The sequence below is a fragment of the Ceratotherium simum genome, chromosome 26 (genome assembly GCF_057802395.1).
Source record: "Ceratotherium simum simum isolate JZ-2026a chromosome 26, ASM5780239v1, whole genome shotgun sequence".
Lineage (NCBI taxonomy): Eukaryota > Metazoa > Chordata > Mammalia > Perissodactyla > Rhinocerotidae > Ceratotherium > Ceratotherium simum.
The window spans coordinates 43624479-43643236 of NC_141925.1; positions in this window are offsets into that span (position 1 = coordinate 43624479).

Consider the following 18758-nt stretch of genomic DNA (forward strand, 5'->3'; position numbering starts at 1 on the left):
GAGAACACCCCAGTACCCCCAGAACCTCCCGAATGCCCAGTCCTAGTTGCTTCTTCCCTACAAAGGCAAACACTCTTTATCATCTTTTTTTTTTTTTTTGCAAGGAAGATTAGCCCTGAGCTAACATCCGATGCCAATCCTCCTCTTTTTGCTGAGGAAGACTGGCCCTGGGCTAACATCTGTGCCCATCTTCCTCCACTTTATACGTGGGACGCCTGCCACAGCATGGCTTGACAGGCAGTGCTTAGGTCTGCGCCCGGGATCCGAACCTGCAAACCGCCGGGCCACCAGAGCAGAGCACATTAACTTAACCACTATGCTACCAGGCCAGCCCCTTGGTCATCATTTTTAAGACTTATTTTGTGTTCTCTTTCAAAGTGTTGTGTATCCTGAAGATCTTGGGCCTCTCATCTTCTGTTTGGTGTGTCTTCTGAGTTTCAATCCTCGTGGGTTGTCCCCCCGGAGTTTGACATTTCTTACTGTGAGCTCCTCCTTAGGGTGGCTGGTTCTTAAGTTATTTTCTCCCTCCTTTAGGATCCGTTGTACCTGGATCATGGGAGCAGGGCCTCAGAGCTTTTCCCCTTTTGCTTGTACCCCAGGAGTATCACCAGACTGGGCTCAGTATTTATGTCAGTGCTTCGGCTTGGAAGTTTCTGGACCATCCCTATCCAGTCAATTGACATCTCAAACCATGTGATGCTGGGTTGGGAGTTTTGGATTCTCAGGCTGAAACAGACAAGCTTGCTTGTCACCTCCTTGTAGATGGGCACATTTTCTCAAGTTCGCAGATAGTGTGGCTTTTCAGGAGTCCAGCTTTATGCAGAGATCTTACGTCCAGCTCTGACCTTAGGTGTGTCCCAAGGCTGTCTCCCGTCCCCATATGGGTGTTTAGCACAAGCCCTGCTGCTCACCCCATCCTCACCCCAAGGCAGAAGCAGGGTGAGCTCATTAGCTGTCATCTGTGGGGGTCAGTCCCCTCTTGTTTCTGGCGTCTGGGGATTTCTCTTTCTTACGTGGAAACTCAACTGTGCATTTGAAATAATTTCTGTTCCGTTTCATTGACCATTTTAAGGAGTTTGGGAGGAGATAAATTTCAGGTTATTTTCGAATGCAAAGTCAGAAACACCTGAGGAGGTATTCACTGAGCTATTGAGCACTTGAAAGGTACCTAATGCAGCTGTGGAACTGATTTTCAAATTTCATTTAATTTTAATTAATTGACATTGAAATTTAAATAGCCACACGTGGACTGTGGCTCCCATATTGGACAGTGCAGCCTTAGACAGGAAGGAGGAGCTCACCACTGCCCCCGGCTTGGCAGTCTCAGGGCAGACTAATCCCAGGGTGTGGACAACCTGCATTCCAGCCTTGGTCCAGGTCTCTGACGACCTTGTTGGAGGTCAAGTGGGAAGCATTATGGATTGGCCTAGATTCTATTCTGTGGATTTGGACCCATATGTGCTTGATGAATGGGCCAGTCAGCCTGGAGGACAGGCCCTAGGGGGTGCCTCAGGGGTCTGAATTAGGCCCCACCTCTTTCTCTATTTAGGGTGTGACACAGACTCGAGAAGGATCAGAAACACCTTGAGTGACAGTCAGGACCTCGGATGGCCTCTTTTGCCCCTTAAAGCCTTGGCTTTCCTTCTCCATCCCCTTCCCTGACCCCATTCTGTCCTCAGCCCTTTCCTGACTCTCAGACTCTCCAGAGAGCTCCTCCTCCAGCGGGGCTGCCAGCCCCAGGGGCTCCAGCTCAGACTCTCTCCAGGTCTCCAGCCTGTTGCGGGAACTCCCAAAGGCCTTCAAATCCGTGTGCCCAGACACGGACTCCCCTCCCACAGCATCCTGCCCTCCTGTGATTCCATCTCCAGAATGTCATCCTTACCAATCAGTCGCCCACACTGGACACCCAGGAGTTGCCCTGGGCTCCACCCTTCCCCTTCTGAATCTGCTTACTCACCAAGTCTCCTGGATGGAGTCTGCCTCTGGGCATCTCTGTGATCAGGCCTCTGCCTGCCACCCTACCCGCTGTGGCCTGAGGTCAGGCACCAACGGCTCTCTGGATTAGCACACTTTCTGACTCACTCCAGCCTCCAGCCCAGAGGTGGTGGCCCCTGAGCCTGGTCAGGGCCTCAGACTTGCTTTGTCTGCCTCCAACAGTCTTGTTTAGCTTTTGTTTTTGGGTGTGTGTGCGAGGAAGATCAGCCCTGAGCTAACATCTATTGCCAATCCTCCTCTTTTTGCTGAGGAAGACTGGCCCTGGGCTAACATCCGTGCCCATCTTCCTCCACTTTGTATGGGACGCCGCCACAGCATGGCCTGACAAGCGGTGCGTTGGTGCACGCCAGGGATCCGAACCCGGGCCGCCAGCCGCGGAGCTCACACATGGAGCTCGTGCACTTAACCACTACACCACTGGACCGGCCCTGCTTTTGTTTTTAAATGGGCCAACACTCTAAACTAGATTTCACATACAAAGAAAGAATTCTGGCTGTTCTTGGAAATTTGCTGGACCCACACGAGTTTCGTCCCCTTAGAGGGAATATCAGCTGTCTCAGTGGCAGCTGTTCCTTTCTCATGTCTCCCCTGATGATCGCAGACCCCAACCAGGCTGTCTTGCCCCTCAAGACTCCTCTCTCCAGTCCATCATCGTCCTCATGGCTCCCAACTAAAATGCCAAAGTTGGGCTGGCCTGGTGGCATAGTGGTTAAGTGCACACGGTCTGCTTTGGCGGTCTGGGGTTCGCGGGTTCAGATCAGCTCAGGGCTGATCTTCCTCACCCAAAAAAAAAAAAAATCCAAAGTTGACCCTGCCACTCAGCAGTGTGCCCAGGTCCCTGCAGAAGAAATCAGCCTCTTGAACATGGCATTCAAGGCCTTTCCCCACTCCACCCAGGCCACCTGTCCAGCCTCACTCCAGTCCTGCAGCCCTGGAGCTCCGCAGGTGACAGCCCGCCAGGCCTTCTGATGGTTCCCAAACATATCCGCTTTCCCAGGCCTTTCCGCATGTGAATCGAGCGTTTGGTCCTCCTGGGTTTACAGATAATTGTACAGGGCTATACACACAAAAGTGAGCACAACTAGAATAAAACAATGTCTTTGAGGAGAGATTTTTCCCAAACATGATAAATTTCAAACACTAAGAAAAGCTGAAATTATAGGTTAATGAGTTCCTTATGCCCACCACTTATAAATTGTCAACATTTGCCTGTGTGTATATAGGGTTTGTTTGTTTTGCTGAACCATTTGAAATTAATTCAGACATCACAGACGTTGATACGCAGTGGGTGCTGACGGCCCTGCAGCGTGTGGGCTAGTCCCACGAAAAGAACTAGCTCACCCAAGATGCTGCTGAGAACTGGGTGAGAAGTTGGTTAGAAAAGGGGCTTTCACACTTTTTTGTGTGTGTGTATTTTTTAAAAACTTATTTAGTATTTATTTTTTTTCCTTCAATATATTTTTTAAATTGAGATATAATTGTTATACAACATATTAATTTTAGGTGTACACTATAATGATTCAATATCTGCATATTTGTGAAATGATCACCAAGATAAGTCTAGTTAACATCCGTCACCACATATAGTTACGAATTTCTTTTTCTTGTGATGAGAACTTTTGAGATCTACTCTTTTAGCAACGTACAACATACAATGCAGTACGGTTAACTACAGTCGCCACGCTGCACATTCCACCCCAGGGCTTCTTTATAACTGGAAGTTTGTACCTCTTGACCCGCTTCACTCATTTTGCCCACCCCCACCCACTCCCATCCCCGCAGCTCCCACCCTCACCCCGACCCTGCCAAGTTTCTTTTATCAACGAAACCTTTTTTCAAACAATAGTTTCATAAAACTGAGTATACAGAACAGAATCCTGGTGCTGACAGCTGGGGTGGCCCCCCCAGAATCCTAAGGCACCAAAGAACACGTGTGGAAACCACAGGGCTCGGGGCCTGAGATCCAGATGCTTCTGAAACTCGCTGACTCTATCATAGGAGCAGGACAGTCCATTCCAGGCCCACAGCCACCGTCACTCACGCCCTGGGTACCTGCAGGCAAGCACTGGCCCTCTCAGGCTCAGGTGAGGGGACAGCAGTGCCCCCCTGTTCTTACAAGGACAGGAACCACAGCCCAGCCAGTGCCGGGCTGATGGCAGGCGCCCGGTAATGCTCATTAGTCGCATTCGAATTTCTTGTATTCTCTTGAATAGAAAATTCAACAAGTGCCAGTGATCACACTGCAGCTGCCCCAGCAGATGGAGCTGTGTGCTCCCCGGCACACACTTGTCTGTAAGGGACGCACACGCCTCTGTTCCTTGCTTCTTTCCGTCTCGTAATCTTGGAGAACACTGCGTTCCGATACGTGGAAAGGTTTCTCACTCCTTTTTTTGTAACTCTTTAAAAAGTATAATATACAGGGGCCGGCCCGTGACGTGGCAGTTTAAGTTCAGTGTGCTTTGTTTCAGCGGCCGGTTCGCAGGTTCGGATCCTGGCGGGCACCTACACCACTCATCAGCCATGCTGGGGCCCTGACACACATACAAAGTGGAGGAAGACTGGCCACAGGTGTTAGCTCAGGGCGAATCTTCCTCAAGCAAAAAAAGAGGAAGATCGGCAATAGATGTTAGCTCAGGGCGAATCTTCCTCACACACACAAAAAACCAAATATACATATGTAAAAGTGCACATATCACAAGGCGAAAGCTCAATGAATTTTCACAAAGTGAACACATTCGTGTGACCAGCACCCAGATGAAGATGCAGCAGATTCCAGCCCCCACAGCCAGCACCGGGCTCCCTACAAGTAACCCCAATGCTGACTTCTAACACTAGAGTGTAGTTTGCCTGCTTTTGTACTTTGTATAAATAGACTCAGAGAATTTTCTCTTTGGCGCCTGGCTTCGTTCACCCGTTGTCTGTGAAATTCATCCACGTTGCGTGTGGTTGTGGCTGATTCATTCTCACTTCTGTGACCTACTCCACTGAATGCACACACAACAGTTTGTTTGTTCATTCTGCTGTTGGTGGGATCTGGGCAGGTTCCAAGGCTTAGTTCTAATTAGCAGTGCTGCTGTGAACATTCTGGTCCATGCCTTTTGATGAACACAGCCCCGTTAGGTATTTCTCATCAGTATGCACCTATGAGTGGGTCCCTCACTTGATTTTAAGGCTGCACCTTAAAGTAGACCATTGTGTGATGAACTATAATTTATAGATATTTAAATTGCTTCTAACTTTTTTGCTGAAATAATCTTGTACCTATATCATTTCCCACAAGTATGAGTAAATCTGTATATTAGACATTGAAAGTGGAATTGTGTTTTAGGGTTCGGTATAAGATTTGTTCCACTACTAAAATAAAATTTAAAACTACTCTTCTAATCTAATCCTTTCTCCCAGTGTTTCTCAAAAGAGGGAATCTTAGCATTTTAGGCAAACTGTGCGAGCTGGTCCAAAAAGCTGAATTCATTAAATGTCAATTGCACTCCCCAGTCATTGAGTGAATTAAAAAAAAAAAAAGTGCCCATATATCTCCCCTGCTGGGAAGAGCCATACTTGTCCTATTGGGGACTATTGTTATAACCAGGGCAAGAACTGCCTCATCAGTAGTCTTGGTTCATACTACACCTCTGTTGGAATATCTCCAGTGACGGGATCTCACTACCTCACAAGTCAGCCCCTCTATTTTCAGACCACTTTGATCACCATCCAGCCCGTCCTCCTCCTGTATCTTTTGGCTATTATCAAAGTCCAGTTATCTTAACACATAGATGGTAAATCTAACCCCTCTTCAGCCTCAGGAGCTTTCTCTTCTCCCAGCTAAAAATCCACAGGTCTTCCTAATTTTACATATAGGACATGGTCTCCAGACCTTTCTACATAGTGGGAGTGAGCATCATTTTATTTCCCTAAATGAAACTCTAACATGGTGCTGCTCAGAGCTGACAGGCTTCCCTGACCAGTCAGGGGCATTCGCTCCACTTGACTTAGCCTTTACTAGTTGAACTCTTGTGGTCGCTGGTGACAGAAACCAACTCAAACTGGCTTAAGAAAAACAAAGTAAAACAAAGATCAAATCCAGTGGCTCACACAGCAGTCCCAGCTTAGCAGCCTCAGCGAGGGGAGTTTACCCCTGCAGATGTGCATCAGTCCCAGAGAAGTCTCCTGCTCGACCTGCTGGGTCACGTGCACACTGCCTGGACCCACCGCTGTCCCCAGGAAGATGAGAACTGTGCCTGTCAAGCCTGGATTCCATGTCCTCACCGTTGGATGGGAGTCAGGCAAATGCACAAGGAACAGCGATGCTGGCGAATAAAAATCTGTAGATGTCGGCGCCGGCTGGTGGCGCACCAGTGAAGTTCGAGCACTCCGCTTTGGCGGCCCAGGGTTCCTGGGTTTGGGTCCCGGGTGTGGACCTACACACCGCTTGTCAGGCCATGCTGTGGCGGCGTCCCATGCAAAGTAGAGGAAGATGGGCACAGATGTTAGCCCAGGGCCAATCTTCCTCAGTGAAAAGAGGAGGATTGGCATCGGATGTCAGCTCAGGGCTGATCTTCCTCATAAAAAAATTTTTAAAAAGCGGTGGCTGTCTATTACTTTACCTTCCAGGTGAATGGCATTGCTCTTTGGGAGCCTGAGTTCACTGCCTCTCAGAGTGACTTTCCAGATGACTACAGCTTCCACATCGGCACAGTCGAAAGCCAAGTCTCACTTATAATAGCAACTCTATTAGCTTTTTAAAACATTTGCTTATTTGGCAAACACGAGTTGCATGCCTGTTTGCCAGGACTTTAGTACGTGGATGGGACAGAAACGAATCCCACGTGGCCCTCACACTGGAGGACCCATAGCACAGTGGGGGAGGCAGACACGCACTAGACAGTGTTGTGGAATCACTGCTGTGAGGGGCTCCCTGGAGGAGGTGGCATTTGCAGCGAGCATAGAAAAGGAGTAGGCATTTGTCTGGTGGACATGTGGGAGCAGTGGGGACAGGGAGAGAGAGGGGGATCCTGGGAAGTGGGAACAGCACATGCAAAGGCACAGAGGTGAGCCAGGACTCGGAGTGTTTGGGAACCACTAGGAGTCGAGCCCCATAGAGGATGCAGTGTCGGCGCGGGGCTGGGGCTGGTTGGGTAGGCAGGACCAGATGGAGACTTCCAACCAAGCGTGGTGATTCCTGCAGCGAAGGTGATTCCTTCATCCCAGAGGCGTGAAGCTCCCTGACTTTTACAGTACAAATAGCCACCATTCCAGCAGCTGTTCCACGGGGTGTCAAGAAGCTCAGTGTCTCTCCCATCGAATACCCCTAAGGTACTCCAAGTAGCGTTCCATCTCAATGTTGTCCTTGGCTTGCTGCTTCAGATATTCGTCACTCTCTCCATTTTGTTCGAGCCCTCTGATCCTCTTCACCCACAAAATGTGTACCTTCCCTTTCTACCCGTGGCTTGAGCTATCAGAGCAGATCCCAGGGCGGGAAAGAAAAACTTGGAGTGCGTATCCGGCATCAGGCTCCTCCAGTCCAGCAGCTGTGCCACGGAGGGTCTCCTCCCGGCACGGACCCTCAGCCCTCATGCCGTATCCTGCCAGGACCCCACCCTCAACGTCCTTTAACCTCTCCCTTCCCTTTGGTCCCAGCTCTTTGCTAGAGAAAAATGTTTAGAATAAGAACAAAAGTTCAGAGACGCTCCCAGTGGGGCAGTGTTGCACGAGTTTGTCTAACTTTGTGTGTACCGCCTTGGACAGCTGCTCTTCTGCTCGGCACATTTCAGAAATCTTTGAGCCAGTCCAAAGAGGAACAACAGCAAAATTCATCTGCAAATGCCTGGATATGTAAACCATCCCATCTTTCAAGTAATTATCGAGTCCCTGTTGATGAACAGCAGAGGGTGTTCCCTGCAGGGCTCTCCATCCGGCCTCCACTGCATGTGCTGTTGTAAGGACTAAGTGGGAATATAATTGGAGTGTAGTTCCCCCGCCTGGGGACTAGCACACAGTAGGTGCTCAAAGATTTGCTGGACTTGAACCTAAATCTTACTTCATCAGAGTCACGGTATTCTGTGAAAGGAGAAGTCAGCACTTGATTTCACAGCTGACGTTTCGGGTTATGTTCCTACAGAACTGCCTCCTGCTCCCTGTCTCACACCCACCTCCCCCTACCTTGCCTTCCCATGGATGTAGGTCTCCATGACGCCTTATGAAGGGACCCGCATTTCCACTGGTATTCCAGAGCCGGTGGGAAAATCCCAGCCTGAAACACTTGCACTGAGTTACGTCACTATTGTCCAGGAGGACGTCAGGAGCAATGGCTGATGTTTCTGGACAAGCCACTGCCCAGGTGCAAATTCTAGCTCCCGTCCTTGGTGCCCTCGGGAAGCTTGTGGGTGAGTTTCACAGTAGCACTGTCATCCATTCTTCTGGAAGGGGTTCACAAGTTTGAGTTTAGGGTCAGACCCCTCATTACAGCTCCATTTTATTCCCTCTGACTGTCCGAGACCCCTGTCCACAGATGGTTGTGGTTTGCCCAGCATCCAAGCCTTCCCTAGCACCCACCAAGAGCCCGCAGAGAATGGACAAGATTATCTCTGCCCTCTAGACACTCACTGCCTATCTGGCAGATCAAAAGAAATCATATGGCCCTTGAGGAAGGGTGTTCATGGTGTTGAGGGATAGGGGTGCCCTTGGGAAGGGGAATTGGGTGGCTTGGAACCCAGGGTGTGGGGAAGACAGACTTTTTACCATATACCCATGGATGAATTTTGAATGTTGCACATTGTACATACAAAGCTGATTTTTAGAAACAAATTTTAGATATGTGTATTTGTACACACACACACACATATATACATTTACATAGGTATTAGAATTGATAAGAAATTTTCACATATTGAGGTATATGGGGAAGCTATTCTGGTTTAAACCTGATTTGGCCTGAACCGTGTGTGAACTAAAGAAGCCTGACTTATGGCCTGTCAAACATCCATTGTACGTCTGCTTTAACCAGTCAAGACAAGGATGCAGTAAACACTATCTCAAAGTGAAGAATGCACGCTCAAAAACAGGGATGCGTACCTCCTTTCCTGTGACGCCTTATCAGTACCCTTTTGAAGATAATTTTCTTTCCCAGACTTCAGGGTCATGTTGACCTGCTAATGTGTAACATCTCTTTGAAACTTTGAGGAATATGTATCCTGGACATGTTTGATGTATGTTCTTTGTTCTAAAAAGGTAGAAAACTGTACTGAAAACCATGCTTCTCTGGAACACTTTCTTCCTTTGTGGAGACTGCCTTCCTGGGCTAGTCCTCAGCTTGGCTCAAAAAAAACTCAACTTATCTATCTTATTGGTTATTACTTATTTGCATTGACAGAATAGAATATGTATGTTAAAGTGTTTTGGGAATATAAAAACTGGGTTTTGTAGGGGAAGTGACATTTGAGATTGGTTTTGAAGGAGAACTAAAATGTGCCCAGCAGCAAAGTGGGTAGGGGGACGTGGAGAGGGGTTGGTAGGAAGGGGGAACAGCATGGGCAAAGGCCCACAGGCTTGGGGAAGCAGAGAGTGTCTGGGGAATCATGAGAAGACGTGTGAGGCTATAACTGAGGTACACGGGGGAGCTGGAGGCCCTGGGGCCGGCAGTCCCACTGGAGGAGGAGCTCTCTGGAGAGTCTGAGGGTCAGGAAAGGGCTGAGGACAGAATGGGGTCAGGGAAGGGGATGGAGAAGGAAAGCCAAGGCTTTAAGGGGCAAAAGAGGCCATCCGAGGTCCTGACTGTCACTCAAGGTGTTTCTGATCCTTCTCGAGTCTGTGTCACACCCTAAATAGAGAAAGAGGTGGGGCCTAATTCAGACCCCTGAGGCACCCCCTAGGGCCTGTCCTCCAGGCTGACTGGCCCATTCATCAAGCATATATGGGTCCAAATCCACAGAATAGAATCTAGGCCAATCCATAATGCTTCCCACTTGACCTCCAACAAGGTCGTCAGAGACCTGGACCAAGGCTGGAATGCAGGTTGTCCACACCCTGGGATTAGTCTGCCCTGAGCCTGCCAAGCCGGGGGCAGTGGTGAGCTCCTCCTCCTTGTTCTAGGGGAAGGGACATGACCTTAACTGAGCAGTTCCTATGTGCCAGGCTGCCAGGTACTACCTAGTTTGATCGCATATCAGACCGGCACCAGGGGGATTACGCTGACCACAAAGCGTCAGCCAACGCCCATTCCTGCATCTGTTCATTCAGCACACGTCTACCCAGTATCTCTTACGGGCCGTGAAACTGCGGTAAGCACTGGGGAGACAAAAGTCTCAGACACAGGAATCAAATCAGAACGCTAAGGAGGTAAGTTGTGTGTTGTTGGTCAAATCGCACAGGAAGGGCCCCACCTCCACCCAGGGTTTGGCATAGTCCCTGGGGGCTGTATCAGAATGTTGGCAGGGGAAGACGGGCTGCGCCACATGTTCTGAAACACCTCCCCATACGTTTCTGATTTGACAGGCTAATATAACCAGGAAACTCTCCTAGTGAAAGTCTTTGAAATGTTTGATAAAATAAAAAAATTTTATTTTAAATGTACCACTGAGCTCCCATGAAAGAATGGGAAATCCCAGGAGTCCAGAAACAGAGAGGGGACTCAACATCACAGATGACGGCACTGAGTTGATAGCGTGTCTTCTCTTCGGTGTCAGCAAGGGTCAGTGACCAGGAGTGATGGGAGAGAGGCCCTGCACCAGGCTGTCCGAAAAAAATACAGGGAACACAGGACGCCCAGACACATGCAGTCTGAGACACGCTCTGAGAAGAGTGTCCTCAGACGACGTCGTGGTGTGAGCATCATAGAGTGCACTTGCGCAAACCTAGAAGGTATAGCCTGCTGCACACCCAGCTGTAACGGCACAGCTTGTTGCTCCCAGGTTACTGTACTGAATACTGTAGGCAACGGTAAGTATTTGTGCACCTAAAGATACCTAAACATAGAAAAGGCACAGCAAAAATATGCTATAAAAGATAAAAAATGGTACAGCCGTCTAGGGCACTTAGCGTGACTGGAGCCCGCAGGACCGGAAGCTGCTCTGGGAGAGTCAGCGAGTGGGTGACGAGGGAGTGTGAGACCAGGATGTCACTGCACACTGCTGCAGACTTTATAACACTGGACACTGAGGACACACTACATTTATAAAAAAGCGTTTTTCTTCAGTAATAAATTAAACTTAGCTTACTGTAATCTTTTTACTTTATAAACATTTAAATTTTTTTGACTTTTTTGTACTAACAGCACTGGAAGCTGTACAAAAATATCTTCTTTCCTTTTATCATTATTCTATAATCTTTTTTTCTATTTTTAAAATTTTTAATTTTTCTTTTACTTTTTAAACTTTTTTATTAAAACCTAAGACAGGGGCCGGCCTGGTGGCGCAGTGGTTAAGTTTGTGTCCTCCGCTTCAGTGGCCCGGGGCTCGCAGGTTCGGATCCCGGGCGTGCACCGATGCACCACTTGTCAAGCCATGCTGTGGTGGCATCCCATGTAAAGTAGAGGAAGATGGGCACGGATGTTAGACCAGGGCCAGTCTTCCTCAGCAAAAAAGAGGAGGATTGGCAGATGTTAGCTCAGGGCTGATCTTCCTCACACACACACACACACACAAAAAAAAAAAAATTAAAAACGAAGACAAAAACACACACATCAGCCAAGGCCTACACAGAGCCAGGATCATCAATATCACTGTCTTCCACCTCCAAGTCTTGTCCCACTGGAAGGTCTTCAGGGGCAATAACACGCATAGAGCTGTCATCTCCTATGATAACAGTGCCTTCTTCTGGAAGGCCTCCTGAAGGACCTGCCCGAGGCTCTTCTTGAGGAGGGGTCATTCTTTACAGAAATATGTCCATGGTGGTTAGCTTGGTTTCTTTTTTTCATCATAGATTTGCTTGTGAGCAGATATGCACCATGAACATTCCTCTCTATTAATGAAAAGCTTCCCGTGCTGGGGTCCATGTTTTCAAACTTTTTAAGGAACTTGTTGTGGTCTACAAAAGCTTCTGCTAAACCCTTCACTGTGAATTTTCTTAGTAGTTCTTCTTTTCCTTCTCCTGCAGTTTCCTTTTCTCTTGCCTCTTCTTCAGCTATGCGTTCCTGCTCCAGTTCCAACAACTCCTCATAAGACAATTCCTCAGGAAGCACCTCTAGGAGCTCCTCAATGTCACCCTCATCCACACCCAGGTTAAAGTTGTTTGCCATCTCAACCACAGCCTTGTTGATTTTTGCAACATGCTCATCCTTGGCAAATCCCTTGAAGTAATCTTCTTCCAGATGCCATTCATATACTCCTGGTCCCCAAGCGCAAGCAAGGGTCTTGGTGCAGTCATACATGTTGTAATCCTTCCAGAACTGCATCAGTGTCTTCCAGTGTCTTCCTCAGTTGCAGCAATAGCCTAGGCAGAGGTCCTCCTCAGGCAGTAGGCCTTAAAAGCTGCTCTAACTCCTTGATCCATTGGTTGGATCAAAGACATGGTGTTTGGAGGAAGAAACACTGCTTTGATAATAGCATGACCACCAATAAAAAGAGGATGTCCAGGAGCCTTTTCGACAATAAGCAAAATCTTGAAAGGTATATTATTCTCCAAACAGTACTTCTCCATTTCACTGGCATAGCAATTCAAGAGGGCATCTTAGAAGAGGAGCTGAGTCGTCCATGACTTCCTGTAGTAACTGGCAGCGTGTGCTTACTGATATGCTTGAAGGCCCTGGGGTTCTCACTGTGCCAGATTACAGACAGTTTCAACTTGTAGCCTGCAACACTGCCCCCAAGCAAGACTGTTATCCTGTCCTTAAAAGCCTTGAAACCTGGCATTGACTTGGCCTCCTTATGATGAAAGGCCTTTCAGGTATTATTTCCAGAAAAGGGAGTTTTCATCCATATAGAATATTTGCTCTGGCAAGTCCTCCACAATCAGCTTATCTAGAGTTTCCAAAAATTCTTCAGCTGCCTTTGCATCAGCACTCGCAGGCTCACCACTCACTTTCACATTATGTAATGAATAACAACTCTTGAATTGTTTAAACCACCCAGAGCTGGCAGTAAATTCAACGCTATATTCGGGGCCAGCCTTTTCTTTCAACATCGCAAACAAATTTTTTGCTTTGGTCATGATTGTCATGGTGTTGAGGGGAATACGCTTCTGTGTCTAGTCTTCAATCCAGGTCATTAAAAGTTTCTCCATGTCTGATGTAGGCCCTTCTTTAATTTCTGTTAGTCTCGTTGCCTTCAATGAAGCAGACCCTTTAATAGCTTCCATCACTTGGTTCTTGTTCTTCAACATCATAGCTATGGTGGAATGGGACATGACTGACTGACAAGCAATAGCCATCACTGATTTTCCAACTCCATAGACCTTAATCACTTTTAATTTCATTTCCAGGTCAGTCATTCAATGTGGCCTCTTACTGGCAACATTTGCAGATTTTGTATGCTTATGGGCCATGACGAACAAAACAACATGAGATTAAATCACGCACAGGAGAAAATGGTGCAATCAAGAGACACAGTAAACATGAGATGTATGAGGCTGCTGCCAGTGTAACAGGGCACACTGTTTTATAGTAAATTTGTTCTTTTAAGTAGAAAGAGTACACTCTATGATAACGATAAAGAGTATAGTAAACACATAAACCAGTAACACAGTCATTTATTATCGACTATTACGTACCATATATAATTGTGCGTGCTATACTTTACACAGCTGGCAGCACAGTGGGTTTGTTTACACCAGCATCACCACAAACACATGAGTAACACATTGCGCTACGACGTTACCACAGCTATGATGTCACCAGGCAAACAGGAATTTTTCAGCTCCATTCTAATCTTATGGGACCACCATTGTATATGTGGTTTGTTGTTGACCGAAACGTCATTATGTGGCACGTGACTGTATAATTTTTCCCAGGGCAATTAGGGAAGAAAATGAAATAAAAATGAATCTAGATTAGAAAGGAAGAAGTAAAACTATCTCTATTTGCAGATGACATGATCTTGTACACACAAAGCCCTAAGGAATACACTTAAAAGCTATGAGAACTAATAAATGAGTTCAGCAAGGCTGCAATATACAAGATCAATACACAAAAGTCAATAGTATTTTTATACATTAGCGATGAGCAAACTGAAAAAGAAATTAAGAAAACAATTCCATTTTACAATAGTATCAAAAAAATACTTAGAAATAAATTTAATAAAAGAAGTGCAAAACTTATGCTCTGAAAACTACAAAACATTGTTGAAAGGAATTAAAGAAGACCTAAATAGATGGAGAGACACCCCACGTTCACGGATCAGAAGACTGAAAATTGTTAAGCTGGCAATACTTCCCAAATCAATCTACAGATTCAATGCAATGCCTCTGGAAATCCCAGCTGACTTTTCTCAAGAGATTGACAAGCTGATCCTAAAATTTACACGGAAATTCAAGAGACCCCAAATAGCCAAAATAATCTTGAAAAGAAAGAACAAAATTGGAGGACCAACACTTCCTGATTTCAAATTTTACTGCAAAGCACCAGTAATTAAGACAGTGGGGTACTAGCATAAGGCTGGACTCATAGACCAACCGAACAGAACTTAAGAGTCCAGAAATAAACTCGCACGTTCACAGTCACTGCATTTTCAACAAGGGCACCAGTACACGCTGGTGAGGAAAGAGCACTCCTCAACAAATGGCGCCGGAATGACAGGGTACCCACACGCAGATGAACGAAGCTGGCGCCCTACGTCACCACACACACAAAAACTAACTCAAAATGGATCACAAGGGCTGGCTTGGTGGCGCAGTGCTTAAGTTTGCTCGCTCTGCTTTGGCGTCCTGGGGTTCGCAGGTTCGAATCCCGGGTGCAGACCAATGCGCCGTTCATCAGGCCATGCTGTGGTGGCGTCCTACATATATAAACCAGAGGAAGATGGGCACAGATGTTAGCCCAGGGCCAATCTTCCTCAGCAAAAAGAGGAGGATTGGCAAGAGATGTTAGCTCAGGGCCAGTCTTCCTCACCCAAAAAAAAAAAGGGATAAAAGACCTAAATATAAGAAGTGAAACTACAAAACTCTTAGAAGAAAACATAGGCATAAATCTTTGTGACCTTGGATTAGGCAATGGTTTCTTAGATATGACATTTAAAGCAGAAACAACTAAAGAAAAAAATAGATAAATTGGGCACCATTAAAATTAAAAAAATTTATGCTTCAAATGATACCATAAAGAACGTGAAAAAAACAACAGAATGGCAGAAAAATTCTGCAAATCATATATCTGATAAGGGCCTTGTATCTAGAATATATAAAGGACACTTACAACCCAATAATAACAAGACAAATAATGCAACTTAAAAATGGGCAAAGGATCTGAATACACATTTCTCCAAATAAGATATATAAATGGACAATAAGCACATGAAAAGATCTTCATAGTCATCAGGGAAATACAAATCAAAACCACAATGAGATACCACTCCATACCCATGAGATGGCTATAATCAAAAAGACAGATAATAACAAGTGTTGGCGTGGATGTGGAGACACTGGAACCCTCACACACTGCTAGTAGGAATGTAAAATGGTGCAGCCAATTTGGAAAAGTCTGAAAGTTCCTCAAATACTTAAACAGAGTTATCACATGATCCAGCATTTCACTTCCACGTGTACACCCAAGAGAAGGGAAAACACTGGTCCACACAAAAACGTGTACACAAATGTTCATAGCAGCATTATTCATAACAGCCAACAATGGAAACAACTGAGGAATGGATAAATAAAATGTGGTATACCCACACAATGGAATTTCATTTGGCAATAAAAAGGAATGAAGTATTGATACATGCTACAGAATGATGAACCTTGAAAACATTATGCTAAGTGAAAGAAGCCAGTCACAAAAGACCACATATTGCATGATCCCATTTATATGGAGTGTCCAGAACAGTCAACTCTATAGAGACAGAAAGAAGATGTGTTGGTCCCCAGCCCTGCGAGGATGTGGGACTTGGGGAGTTAAGGCTAAAGGGAGCAGGGTTTCTTTCAGGTAATGAAAATGTTCTAAAATTGCGGGGATGGTTGCGCAACCCTGTGAATATATTACAGATCCGTGAATTCTGCTCTTTAAATGGGTGAGTAGTGTGGTGTGTGAATTACATCTCAATTAAACTGTTAAAAATACTACTAATGAAGCACATGAATGGTGCCATTATTGAGTCACAGGGTCTTTTCACCCAAAGAGCTCCGGTGGCTGCAGAAGCTCTCTACAAGGCTACCCAAGTTGACGGAAGGGAAGACACAGGAGGATGAGGAAACGGCTGTCATCTGACTCCAGACAGTTTCATCTGTTTCCAGTTTTCACAGAAGCACCAGTATTTACAGAGCACCCTCTAGGAAGCAGGCCCTGGTCTGGGTGCTGGGCTTCATCAGCAAGCAAAACAAACTACCTGCTCTCAGGGAAGACAGATATTAAATAAGAAAACAATAAACAGATGAGAAGTCAGGTGAGATAAGCCCTGGGACAAAGAACCAGCAGGGCAGGAAAGAAAAATTGGGGGCTGCTGCTATTTCAAATAGAGCAGTTAGGGAAGGCTTCTTTGAGCAGAGGCCCAAAGGAAGCAAAGGTGGGCGCCATGCGGGTATCAGGGGACAGTAAAAGCAAAGGCTTAAAGTGGGAAGGCAATTGGGGTATTAGAGGAACAGCAAAGAAGCCAGTGTGACTGGGCAGACCAGTGATGGGAGAGACAAAGGAGGAGGGCATGGGAGGGTGAGCAGACCGAATATGGTCTTGGCTCTACGGTGAGGAAGACAGGCAGGTTTGAGCAGAGCAATGACATGCCCTGATTTAGGCTGGAAGAAACACCATAATAGCTATGTGGAAAAGAGACCAAAGGGCAGAGTTGAAGCATCCTTCTTCAAATATTTCCACCTCTTATTTGGTATATTTGAGATCTTTTTGAACAGTTTTTTGAGTTATTTTGCAAAGTCTGCACATTTTTAGCATTAGTAAGCTATAGTTTTGGTTACAAAGAAGGCCTATTCAAAAAAGGTCTTCTTTTCTTCATCATGTATAGATGGAGATTCCACGTGTCAATTTCAATTTTTCTCATATTCATATTCACTTGTTTGGAAAGCCTTTGACCTAGAGTAACACTCATGCTTGTAACAGAAGCTCAAGATGGATGCTTACTGAGATTCATGCAGGAACGGATCTGTATGGATTTGTAGAGTATCAGTGTCTTTTCACATAAATTGAATATTTAAGTCATTGATCTTTTTTTTTTAAAGATTTTATTTATTTATTTTTTCCCCCCAAAGCCCCAGTAGATAGTTGTATGTCATAGCTGCACATCCTTCCAGTTGCTGTATGTGGGACGCGGCCCCAGCATGGTCGGAGAAGCGGTGCGCGCCCAGGATCCGAACCCAGGCTGCCAGCAGCGGAGCGCGTGCACTTAACCTCTAAGCCACGGGGCCGGCCCTAAGTCATTGATCTTAATCTCAACATAAAAATGATTCAGGAGCTGGCCCAGTGGCGTAGCAGTTAAGTTTGCGCACTCCACTTCAGTGGCCCAGGGTTCACTGGTTCGGATCCTGGGTGCGGAAATACGCACTGCTCATCAAGCCATGCTGAGGCAGCATCCCACATAGAGCAACTAGAAGGATGTACAACCATGACATACTACTATCTACTGGGACTTTGGGGAGAAAAATGGAAAAAGAAAAAAGAAGAAGATTGGCAACAGATGTTGGCTCAGGGCCAATTTTCCTCAAAAAAAAAGATTCATATTCAGATTATTCTAGATGTCAACAGTATTACACCAACAAAACATCAACATTTCAGAACCTACGAACTGCACGAGTGCTGAAAACTGGTATCACAATGACTATTATTACTGTTTTAATACAAAGACAAAGAACTGACACATTAAACAACTTGCTTGAGGTCACACAGCTAGTAGTAAGTGGCTTGGCCAGAATTTAAACACAGGCAGTCTGAAATTCAACCCACAGGTTCAGCAGTGCACTAAAAGCTTCTCAGAGAAAGTGGTATCTGAGTCGAGCCTTCAAGGGGGTTGCATGTCCCCACTTTCAGGGCTTGACGGGAACTGGAAGAGGCTAGGATATCCACTCTGGGGGAAATAGTTAGGGAACAAATTAGGATCAAAGCTCACGAGGACAACCTCAGGAGAGGTTGGACATCTAATCTTGCCGTGGAGGCAGTCACCACGTTTATGGAACTCAGAGTCGGCTTCAAATCCTCTGGATCCTGGGTGGGAGGTGAACTATGTGCTGGAGATAACAGAAGGCAACAGGGCCTACGGATAGTACGGTGTAGGAGTGTGGCCCAAGCAACTGGCCTCAGGTGCTGGCTGAGTAGAAACGGGGATTGAGCCTGGAGGCAGGGGATGACCCAAGGATGGTCCTGGTGCTGGGAGAGCCTCAGCCTTAGGCCTTCTTAGAAGTCTTCCCTCCTTTTACTTCATTAATGATTAAATTACCCCCTTCTCCCTTATGTAGAGTCCTTCAGGAGATGACACAGAGAACTCTCTCAACATGATTCCTGTCCTCCAGAATCTCACCTTCAGGTGACTTTGGACTGGGAGACTTGGAATAAAAAAAAGTAAGGCCATTCAAGAATAAATATTAAGGTCTCAATATAACTGGAAAAAGAAAGAATAAATCTTAAAGTTTTCATTTAGTAGTTAAATGCATTTAAGTGCACTTTAAGAGTAACGGAGTTATAAGGC